The sequence below is a fragment of the Thunnus thynnus genome, chromosome 11 (assembly GCF_963924715.1).
Source record: "Thunnus thynnus chromosome 11, fThuThy2.1, whole genome shotgun sequence".
Taxonomy (NCBI): domain Eukaryota; kingdom Metazoa; phylum Chordata; class Actinopteri; order Scombriformes; family Scombridae; genus Thunnus; species Thunnus thynnus.
Window position 1 is genome coordinate 6,105,487 of NC_089527.1, and position 13,026 is coordinate 6,118,512.

A 13,026-nucleotide genomic window follows, 5' to 3' on the forward strand; every position below is an offset into this window, starting at 1 on the left:
AAGTCTGTTTTAAGGTCCTACTGCAAAAAAAAAGTTGTATAAAGCCTTCAGAGAAAGCAGCGCAAAGTCTGAAAATCGCCTCAAGTGATGTCACTTGAGTCAGTGTCGGTTGGGGCTAAAGACTACGAGTTTGGAGTTAGAAAGAGGTGGAAGCTAGCAGCTCCAAGCTACATTAGCTGCTACTAGCATAACACACCAGAATCTCCAACCTCCAACTGTTGGCGGTAGAGCTGCATTGTGGGTAATGTAGGCACCAGGTTTTGACAGGGAAAACGAATGTATGGAATAATAAAAGACGACTGATTGGTTTGCATAAAACATCACTAAATAACCGCCACTCCAGCTAACATGAACACAATGAAGTAAAACTAAATGACAGTTCAGTCAGATTATCAGGCCGCGTCGGGTCTGTGTTTTACTGCTGATACCAAGAACCAGTTCAGAAAACCAAACCCAGAAAGTTTTAAATGATCTATGCATTTCCTTTTGCCTAGACATGAATAAATACACTTTCTCCACCAGTTGTCAAGGCTCGTCTCCACTTGTGACCTCTTATGCTCAAATACACACTCAAAGATTAACTTGCATGTATAAAAAGCCTTGATATTATATTTATACCTGCACTGAACAGCTGAAGATATTTTGCTTTCATGTATGTGATAATAAATCCGTGGTTTTATATTACAAATCACAGCATAAAGGAGTAAGAACTGCATATTTGTTATGCTTTATTTCCATGTCTTGTTTTTCTACAGATAAATTGTCCCCATTTATTATATACTGCATGTATTAACTTGTTTATTATGTTTAAAAATGACCACCAAGTTTATTCCTATGATATGCTGCTTTGCTGCTGTGATACTGTTGGTTTAAGATGTAACGATAAAGACATGAAAGGAAACAGATGATGGTCACAGCAGAAAAGGCTCAATTAGTAAATCACTTTCTATTATTATTGGACCAAGAACACGTTTCATTGTTTGACTTTAAAGAAGATTAAAGCTTTACAGTATTTGTTTCTAGATAAAGGTGACATAATGAGAAATGAGCACCTTCAGCGTCATTATGGAAAATGTTTTGAGTATGAAAAGGTTGCTTCCTGTGCCTCCTACGTCGTGAGTGTTAAATCATCAATTTCAGTCTGAGGTTTGTCCAGTTAATCGCTTAATTTATCTGTCAACTTATACAAATAACAGAAGGCTTTTATTCTGTTACTCTGTTCTGTCATTCAAACATGGGCCCAGCTGCAGAACCACTGTTTATCCAATGAAGAGACAGCGCTACCTTGGCCGATGCAAGCCGATCAGATTGTAGAGAGCCATACTGTGGTGCTATATGGTCTTATTATTCATATATGTATATATATATATATATATATATATTCAGTTCTGCATGTGCTGTTGGTGCAGATCATCTGCTCATTCACTGATACATGTGTGTATGTTTGTATCCACTCTCACATAGTAACTAAGCAGTATGACAGTATTTAGTGACAAAATATCTTCAATTACTATTTTGTCCGTTACTGTGCAGCTTTGGTCACTATAACCTGTTTAGCATTGCAGTGGATGGTAACTTCCAACTTAGCTGGAGCAGGAAAAAGATTCAAAGACTCAAAACTGTTGGAATATTTGATGGTTTACATCCTTTTTATGATATAATAATGTTTTATCCAAGTTAAACTGACCAATTAAACATTCAAATACAAATTCACCATGTAGATTCTTGCTTTTCATACTTGTTTCAGGGCAAAAACAACCTGAACTGGAGCTGTTTCTGCTGTAATGTATGAAGCCAAAGTCCACAAGATGGACTCAAAACTGTTGTAATTGATGTTTTTTTGTTGTATTTCCTGTCTAATGTTTTTAATACATTAAGTAAAACATTTCTGTATAAAATGCGCCATAGAAATATACTTGACTTCCCTTGAGTATTTGTTGTAGGTGGACATTTGCATCAATTAAACACCATAAAGCCAGACATATTTTCATAAAGGAACAACAGGTTTTTTTGTTTTGTCACACATGAATGATGTAATAATGTTTTATCCGAGTTAAACTGACCAGTTAAACATTCAAATATAAATTCACCGTGTAGATTTTTGCTTTTCATACTTGTTTGAAAGAATAACGACTGTCATTTCAGGGCAAAAATTGACTGAACTGGAACCGTTTCTGCTGTAATGTATGAAGCCAAAGTCCACAAGTGTCATCATCCTCATCTGTGCTTGTTTACACTTCCTGGTGAGATACTAAAGTGCATTTTGTTATGTTTAATCTTTGCAACGGCAATAAAACAGAAAATCTAAAATGCTAATCTAGCATCACCTCCCTCTTCTGGTACACATTACAGCATCATCTACTCACCACCCCTATCGTTTTCAAGCAACATGTAATGTCCCCCCCCACCCCCTCGCCCCCCTCCCCCTTCGAGCCACTAAATCACCTCTCCAAGGTCAGACCTGAGCTCTGCTCTCATAATTACCACTGAGGGTAATTAGTTTCCACAGCCCAAGGTCTCTGGCGCCCCTCTACACACCTTTACTCTGTCACCTGGGCCCTGCCAGGAAAAATGAACGGCTGCGTATGCTGGGTCGAGTGGGCCTCATGATCTATAATAAGGTCCCCTTTGGAGTGGTGCTGGATTTGTGAGTTTGTGTGTACGTGTGTGTGTGTGTGTGTCTGTGTGTCTGTGTGTGCGTGTCACCAAGAACAAGGAACATTACCATGGAACTTTAATGATGTCTCTTTCTTTTCCAAAGACAGTATCACAATGTCAACGGTGGGAGAAAATCATTAGCCTTCACATAGTTAATGAAAGTCAAAGATTAAGTCAGCCGTTCTTAAGAGAGGGATAGGCTATTATTACAGACTCTGGGCATCATTAATAAACTTCTCCCGTCTCTTTCTCTTTTTTTTTTTCTCCATCAGCCACATGTGGGTACTTTCAGCATGTTTTGATGCTTTTTTTCACCTTCAGCAACTTTAAGAGAAGAAAAACTTTGGCACCAGCTGCCTGCCAGCATTTTGCTAAATACAGATACATGAACTCTCACACACACACACACACACACACACACATACATCAGGGCCAACTCTTTCCAATGGTTACAAGCAAAAATCCAAACTGGGGGGGAGTTAGCACAATAACACCACAAGAGATTTCCTCTGCACTTGTCACATTGCAATAGCTGCATAAATAGAGTCATGCTGACTCGTGTATAATCTCCACAGACTCGCAAAGTCTTTGCAAACCGTCCCCTGGAGTATAAACCCCCGGCCATACGGCGAGCCCTCCGCTGCTGAAACAGGCCATAATACACCTGTCACTCCCGCCGTCTCCACGGAGAATCCCAATGCGTTGACCTCAGCTTTTCCCTCACCTGCGTCGAACAGTGTTTCAGCAGCACGTTTTCATCACCTATATCCCATCTGCCCCGTCCTCACCTCATCACGGTAGGAACAAGGCACGTGCACACACGCCGACGCACGCGCAGTCTCTCCGCCATCCCTCCTCCCCTTTTAATGTCCACCACCATCTGTGTCTCCCGCCATCAGCTCTAATGTTGCCTCATAAGAATCCGGTCATATCCATGCAGGCAGACGGTAATGTTTACTCTGCCATGTCCTGACTTCGCCTTCTTCCTCCCTTCCCCCTCCTCCTCCACCACCGCCGCCGCTGCCGCCACCACCGACCCCTGCCTCAGCAACCATCTCTTCTCCTCTGTCTCCCACCGTTAATTCAGTTAATGATGGCAGCACACCTCGTAAAGAGGTAGTGATTAAGGAGAAAAGTCCCCCGGTATAAACAAACTTTGTTTAGGCATTGGAGGAGCTTTGTGAGATATTGACCGACCCTTTCCTCCACAAACCTTATGGCAGTTTGATGCGGCTAAGAGTAAAACATCGATTGTAAGCATCACAGTCCGACCGCCCGATCAATGGCGAGGCACAGTGAACACGGATTTCCAGCGGTCGCGGCCAAATCCTGTGGACATTCTAAGGTCAGGTCTGGTTCTGCCAATATATGTCAGTCAGCACTCGCGGGTCCCTCGCACCGCTCAAACACACACATACAATACACACACAACCTGCAGAAATACACCCAAAAATACAGCTTCTCAGGGTTACACGGCATGACTGAGCCCAAGCCGGTCTGAGCGATTCCCTCCAGCAGCGTCCATTAAATATGCCAATAGCTTCCTAATCAACATCAAGCTATTACACATTATGCATACAGTTGAGTATTGATGTGGGGGGGAGATTTTTTTTTTTTTTTTTTTTGTCCCGTGTGGAAATATCCAGGACGTAAGATCAATGAAGCGATTCACGAGGGCAGTCTTGCATTAGAGTGCGTCTCTCTTTAATTATCTCCAGTGCAGATGGTCCTAACGAGGGGAAGGATTCTTAATTGAGAGGGGGGAGGATGGGAGAGAGGGGAGGAGGGGGGGTTGATGAACCTTAGAGACACTTGGAGGCAGCATGCCCTGGCTTGCCAAGGCCAAATCCTCATCTCTGTACTGGCAGTCAGTCACCCACCCTGCTGGAGCAGACCTATGGCCCAATTCGTGCGTGTCAATAAAGCTTAACGAGTCAAATGAAGTGAGGAAGTAAACTGTTTTTGTGTTTAGGCACACCTTTCTTGCTCCAGTATGACAATCAGAGGCCTCATTTTACAAAAGAACGATAATAGATAGATGTAAGTGTAAAGTCTGCATCGAGTCTGTGTGACTGTTGATAGTCTGGATGGAAAAAGATTAGTGGAAATGAGGTTTTAATAGTGGAAAAATACAAGTCTTGAATGTGTTGAATGATTGTATGGATGAGTGTAAAAATGGTTTGTACTGTCGATGATAAAAAATTAGGATGTAAGGATGAATGAGAGGAGGTCCAGGTGAAGACAGAGTCGTGTGACATAAACATTAAAAACTCCTCATTGTCATTCTGAATGCTGTATTCATACGATCCCTAACCAAGTTTCCTCTTGAGGTTTGGGGACTGTTGACTGACTCAGTTTATTTATTTATTTCACTTTTTTACATTTGCATAATTTTAAATACTGTGTCCTTTCTTCTCATGATCTCTTCAGTCACTTCTCTCCTTTTTAATTATTTACTTTCTTAAATGATTATATTACTGTTGCTATATTTTTTTCATATCTGACACATTTTTATGACTATAAGCATGACACAGATTTGACTTTGTATCCATCTGACTTTGTCTGCATTAAAGATAAGTCCTAATGTTTCGATGTGCTACTGTTGGTCTGTTTTTATGTCATTATGTTCACTCTTCTGTAAAACACAGACTCCAGTCTGTTGTCACACATGGGGACCGGTTTCAATATTGAATCATGAGGTAAAAATATCACCCTTGCAGGATCAGTCGAGCTGTATCCTGCACTGATGAACTCATCTGATGAAAAACTGTTTGTAGTCATTTTAGCAGATCTGAATTACAGAGAGTCATCCTGCTTCGGCTTCTAAAACACCCTGAAGAAAAAGTCTTGATGATTAAGAGCCAAGAGGGAAGATTTTCTAAAGTGATTTATGGACGCCTAGCCTTGTTGGACGTCAGAGATCCCGGAGTGAATTCCACTGATCGTAACAGTGTGTGTGCAATATGTCTACTTGTTTGGATTGACTGAGTTATGACTCTGAGAAAAAGAAGTGTGACATTTGTACCAGATTGTGTCAGTCAGGTGGAAGGTCAGCGGGGGGGGGGGGGGGTGAGGGATATTAATGCTGCTCATGTCTGTTCATTATCTGCTTAAATGACCACATAAAGCAATCCAATGATCAAATCTGGAAAAGTATCTGATGTATGCAGCTGCATGTGATTCTCTCAAATCTGTAATAATTGCATTTCCTCAAGATTGATAAACAGCAAAACAACTGGTGGAAGTTACGGCTTTAATTGTGGTGTTTCTGGGTCAAATGAAAGAGCAGCTTGGAGATATGGAAAAAAAGAAAGAGACAAGATAACTGTATTGCATTAGTTTAAATTCCTTAGACTAAAAATATCTAAGTTTCGCCTTGACTCCAGATTACATGTCTCACTGTGGGTTATGGAAATTATATGCCTGTAAAAAAACTTTCATAATCCTTGTAGCTGACGTGATGAAGCTGGAAATAAAGTTTTAAAGATACAAAGATTTCAGCACTTTTCATGCATCTATTTTTTTTTTCCCCTACCTGCTAGATCATTTCCAGGATCACGGGGGGGGGGGGGCTGGATCCCATCCCAGTCTGCAAGAAGCGGAAGGCTGAGAAACATCCTGGACCAGTCGCCAGCCCCATCACAGGGTTGCTGTCAACTGATTTTTTTTTCCCGATAGAACAACAATTTAATTAAAGCATGGCAGCCCATGCTTAATTAACACCTACTTACTGTTCTTAGCATGCATTTTCACAGATTTCCAGCTTACACATTTCCTCCCCAAAATTCACGCTGTGACCAATTAGGCAGTCTGGTTTCTGCAAAAAGGATTTTCAACCCCAGGCTGAATTCTCCAATCAAGAGACATGTGCAACAAAGAACCTCACAGTGATGTTTTCAGTGATTACATAAGTGTATTTGGCTGGTGGTTTTTGAGCAAGAGTCAAATAAAAATGTGTGTGTGTGTGTGTGTTTTTTTTATTTAGGCTGAAGCATAATAGAAAAATGTGTTTTATTTTCAAATCCGTGATATGTCTACATACTGTATTTTTCTGTTTTCGCTGGATTGAGGTGAAACTGCCAATAAGACAATGAATACGGATAATAAAAGAATGAATACATGTCTTCACTTCTATTCACTCATCGCTAAACGCTGTAAACATTCATCAAAGGATACATTTCAATAGAATTCATTACCAACACAATGACTGATAACCTAGAACTTAATATCTTAAATGAGAAATTCAGTCAGAAAAATGGAGAGAATGCAAGAAAACCAATCTCAGTGGTAAACGACGCTGCTCTACAAATATACATTATTACTATATAGTGACATATATTATATATTTAACTCAATTTTGACCTAAATAACATTAAAGTAAATATTTAGTTAAGATCAGAATCTGAATTTTAGACATTTGTTTTACCAGATAAAGTAAAGTAAGTAAAATAAAGTATTATGTCTGTAAAATACCTGTGAAAACAGCATGTGAAATGACTACAGAATAAGCTAACTGATACTGACTAAACAGCTAACGGAAATATCAAGCTAAAGCTAGCTGGTGAGATAGCAAAGCTTAGCCTTAGTTAAAGATACTTACATTTTTTGTTTGTTTGTTTGTTTGTTTGTTTTCCCCTTAGTTGTTCTTCTTGATTGATTAAACATCTTTTATAATGAACAGACATTCAATTTGTTATCGCTCATAAAAGGCTGTTTAACTATTAAAAAGTATTAGCCTAGCTTAGCAGAGAAGAAGTAACTTCCATCTAAACACTATAATATCTGTAATTTGATGTGATTAAATGTATTAAAGTATTGATTGATTTCTGATAAAGGTAAATATATTTCAATATGGAGAGATCAACCACAAACATTAGCCAGCATGATTGTTGGAACTGCCGGTTTGTATGGGTTAGCGGTTAGCCTAGCTTGCCTCCGCGCTTTCCCCACTTGCAAGTCCTGACGCACCACTTTCAATGTTTCCTCTCCAGCACAGCTCCAGGCAAGGCTGTGGTGTCTTTTGGGCCCACTGGATGTAGACGACCAAGGTTAATCAGCTGATTTAGTTCTCCCAGCTAGTATTTCTCATGGCAAAAACCTTTATTATGAATGTCCAAATCATAGACATATTTCCTTTGCACTCCACATGATGACACAGACATAGTCGGAACTAGCAGAGGCCACTGCAAACATCAGTCACACCGCCATCACGCAGGGAGGGAGAAAATGCCACCAACAAGGACCCAAATTCTGCTCCCTCCCTCCCAGAATATTTAAAAAATGCAGCAGAGGACTGCAGGGGAATGACTGTAAGGGGTGTGGACTCATGGCTACATGGTGTGTGACACTGGAGGTATTTCATGACATAGATAAGTCCCAGACGGTGAACTCTATGTCAGCATTTTTTCTACCATGTCATCCCAGTACAGTCATATAATTTAGTTTACAGCTCAAAAAACATGTTTAAGTGTGCAGCACTTCTTTAATTTCTCTTCTTGTCTTCACAAAATAAGCTAGCTTAGCTTAGCTTCCTAAGTGCTATTTCTCCTTTGGGATGTTGGTAACAGGTAGCAGTTAGCAGTTGACAGCTAGCTAGTTGATTTGATTAAAAAAATATATCCAAAGATGATATTTCCTCTTCTGTTCTTGCTGATTAATGTCGTTACCTCTTCTTTAGAGTCCTTTCTGAAGATTAGTTGAAGATTATTTTGCAAAATGTCCCACTAGGGATAAGTTCAAGATGTATTCAGGAGCTGATTTTTGGTTTTTGATTACAAACAGTAGATGGACAGAAAAACAAATACCGTACCAAAGCAAAAATACAGTACATTTAATCACTATGAACTGTGCACCATCAATCTTTTTTTTATTGAACTAATTCAAAAGGACAGGAAAGCTAAACCACATTTTTTGTAGATATTGCATTTTTCCATTGTTTTCCCTGACAACTGTCAAAAGCCTAGAGAATGCAGTATCTGCACTTTTTAGGTTATATATTGTCCATGTCGATACTTTTCTGTGGTAAAATAATCTGTTTGCTGTTATCAGCAAACTTGTGGTGCTACTGTTGGAATAAAATGCTCGTTTTCTCTCTGTCAGTTTAACCCTCCTGTTGTCCTCGGGTCAAATTTGACCCGTTTTCAAATGTTTTTATATCAGAAATATGGATTTCTTTCATCTAATTGCCTGAAAATCACATGGATGGTTCCATACCACACACTTTGCAAGTAAAAGTAATGATCACTACTTTCATTGAATTTTGGGTGTTTTATTAAAGTTTATAGCATCTGTGGACTTTTGTCCTCCCGAGTCAAAATTGACCCGGGAAGACAGAAGTTGCGAGACAACAGGAGGGTTAAAACAGTCGGTGATAAACTTTTATTTTGAAAGTTGAAAGGACAAAGAGAGACAGGATGCCGCAGCCGTGTTTGAACCATGACCCTTGTAATTATGTGGTATGTGTGTTAACCAGAAGGCTACAGACGTGTCCTGGTGATGAGAAATGTATTTATTTTTTTTGCATGTGAAAATGTTGCACAACGCAAAAACCAAAGGCCGCACCTGGCTCACTTTGTCCTTGCTCATCGTCTTGTCTGACTCGCCACATGCTGTTGCTGTCGTTGCACTTCTGTTGTGTGAGCGAAAGTGCTGCTCCAGCAGTGATGCGACTAGAGGCGCGAAGCAGTAAGCCAAGACTCCAGAAGCTGCAGGAGCTCATGCATTGATCAGCATCTGTTCTCCTCTCTCCTCCTTCTTCATTCCATAGATTTGCCTCCATCTGTTTTCTCCTGTTGTATTTCTTTTCTTTCCATCACTTTCTACTCATTCCATCTCCACTCTCGTCTTTATCGTTCCTTCCTCCTTTGCATCGTGCACTACCATTTTCTCCTACATACATTAGGTCCCAGGGGCCACGTTTAAACTCTAACATTACTAACTGACTTTATAAGGTGATAATGGTGGAGGATTTATTCATACCACCATCAATTTTAGTTCTTTTTAATTAATGGTGTTTAATATTATCCCATCACTTTATTGGACGTTTTGCAGCCTCACCGTGAAGCAATGACCTTCCTCATAGAGGGTGAGCTGAGAAATATTTCCCCAAAGCGATAATCACATTAGAGTAAGGGCGCTGATGAATTATTTTTTACGGCATACATTAAGCTTGGCCCCTTTGGTTGTCCAGTAATATCTTGGCCTTGTTTTTATGGAACAAACTTCATATGCAGGGGAGTTTTTTGCAGTAATTGAAACATGATTGAAATTAAAGCCGGAGGCCATGAAAGCACTTCAGCTGATCGAAAACCCACGGACGCAAAAAATACATACAGGCTGCAGATGCACTCAGGCTCGGCACGCTGATTGAGTTTATGTTTGGCTCTTTTATTGTGCAGTATCTTTTTTTTTCTCTCGCTCTCTCTCTCTCTCAACAATACTTCAGACATGTCTCTCTTTGAAGCTCTTATCTGGTGGGACATCAAAGGTTTCTGCTAAACAGAGCGAGTCTGGTTATACTTCCGCAATTCATTTTAAGAAATCCTTTGTTGCGTATCGCTGCAAACATACATGACGTTGGTGTTTTTTTGTCTCAGAAAAACTTTCACTTTTGATAACTGAGAAAATGTCGGTGGCTCCCATTGAAAGGTAAACAGGACTTACAGTATGTCAGTAGAAACCCTCATTGTCTGGCGCACACCTCCGCCTTGGAGATAATCAGATTCGACAGCATAACATAAGATCAGCATCTAGATAAACAATGAGTCAGACACTTTCAAGTCTCTCTTACACATGTAAAAAAAAAACATCAGAAGGACCATGACGCATCACTTTTTGGGAGTGTATGACATTCAAATATAATCAGGAATCAGGAATCAGCTGTGTTTTGTTCGGAGTTAGAAACACAAAGCTTCACTGCGAGGACGAAACTTCTTCTTCTTGAGTGCCGTGTGCAGTCACCGGGGATAAATAAATACCTCCAAGACGTACTGTGAGTCTGGCTGCTTGATAAACAACACGTGTCAAATACAAGAGGATGTTTTGTGTGTCTGGAGGCTTTGGAAGTCACCTTTGACAGAGCTGTTGCTGACTAAAGGAAAGTCATGTAACAAGTAACTAATTAACCCTAGTGTATATAAGTTTTCAACGAGTGATGAATAATTGATTACAGTTTTCAAATAATAAGTAATGCACCTTCCTTGCACTTGCAAGTCAGGCCCCTGCTTGTGTTTTATTACTAATTATGTAGTAATGCACCAGACATGTTGTAAGATATATAAAAATCTTCTGTTTTGTATAATCATTTATGTCAGATATGGTTTTTTCCACATGAAAAGTCCAATTACCTCATTAAAATCCTTAAAATGTCATCACCTCCTTATTATCCTTATTATTAAAAAGAATCCAGAATCTATGAAAATGCAGATATTGTTCATTTGAAAAGTTTAACTGCTGGACACAAAAAGTCTCCTCCGTCACTGTAAAGTCACATATCCACATCACACTTGTGTAAAGGTCTTTGCACACCAAGTCTGTTTTTTTTGTATATGTTTTTTTAATCTGTCACCTGACAAAAATGGTTACACACAGAAACGTTGCACGCTGAGTCCGATGCGTTTTATTACTATATTCATTGCGAAAATTCACAATAGGAGGCAAAATGGAGTCGTCAAGCAGTGAGTGAGGATGATTTTGTGGTCCTCTAAAGAAAAAGAAAGAACCACACAGTCAAAAGAAGACCAACAGTTTCCACCGTCCAATTGATCCTGAACAGAATCAGCCTGCTGTGTTTTCATTTATTATTTCCGGTCGCTTTCGCTTATTTTGGTCACAGTTGAGCTGCCGTCGATGAAACTCAACTTTTCTTGGTTTAGATTAAAACCCCATCATCCCTTCCTTTCAAGAAAAAAAGTGTTTAATTTGAGACATTCGCAGGAAGTGTCTGATTCCATTGAAAACAATTTAACAAGCATTTTGGTATTTTTTGGGTAAATGAGAAACTGTTGTTGAGTTTGGTTTTTGTTGTAGCAACTGAAAAGAAAATGTTGAGCTTTTATTTGAGAATTATAACAACTTTATCATGTTTTATATTTAATAAATCTGCACCGTCAACCTCCTGCAAGATCATGATCAATAGTCGTCCTGTGATCAGTCTGTGTATAACTTCTCTGTTAGAGCTGGTAGTATCAGTGTTTTCGAGGCTGTGTTGTTTGCGTGTACGGTGGCTCTGAGCGGTCAAACAACTCTGTAAAGACTTTTGACAGATGCAAAAAAAAACACAGAAAATTGAACCTGCTCCGAAAACTTTGATGACTGACAAAACTTTTGATGATTGACAACGTGACGTCATATTTATTTTTTAACGTGCAACAATTTTGGACAAAAAAAAACAGACTTGGTGTGCAAAGACCTTAAGTTGCACTCTGGACCACAACTGGCTTCCAAACTGGTTGTGATGTCACAAATCAGACTCTTATCTGAATGTTCAAACAGCCTTCTATTGTCAAACTCTACATACGTCATTCTGCACAGTTGAAGCCCAAACATCAAACTGTAGAAGAAGAACGAGGAGAAAAACATATTTTGGAGCGGAGGTGGGGGGGAGGGGTGGAGGGGACTTTGAGAGTCAGATTGAGTTGTTTATGAACATTCTTGATATTAACTGGGCCTTGAGAAAGCACAGCTTGGCACCACTGTGAAAAAGAAAAGAATCTCTGGTGATTGCTCAAATCCGTATTTATACAACCCGCATCTCTTCAAGTATCTCTCCTCTATCCTCTAATCCCTTTATCTGGGAGATAGTACTTACTGCAGTGACAGGTGAGATAGCCTCCAGATTCACTAAAAGAACATTTGCCGAGTTTTCTTTTTTTTTCTTAGATGATAACATTAACAAAAATTTTCCCCTTAGTTGGTGGAGTGAGAGTTACATCGAACCCTCTAGAGAGGATTATCTCATTCTCAATACAGTATTTATCTTTGAACTGAACCAGCAGCCTTATAGACACACATTCTCATGCACACTTTTCATTTTCTCAGGTGCACACACGAACACACACAAACCTTGCAGCGACTTAAAAGCCCCACACATAAACAGCAGCCTGCCTGCATACCCGAGTTATTGGATGTGTGGCCTGTATTCTGCTCAGCCAGGGATATTGTGGCAGGGGACGCTAAGGTATTAAGAGGTGGCCGAAGGGTTAATTTTGGAGGCTGAATGAGGCAATCTGCAGCTTTTACATACCGCTGAGGAGAAGAGAGCAACCTGGCACCATTTCATGGGTCACTACATCTGCAGAAATTAGATTGGAGGCAGTATTCTCAGCGCTGTGGAATATCAAGGTGTGTGCATGTCTCTGTGTGTCTGTG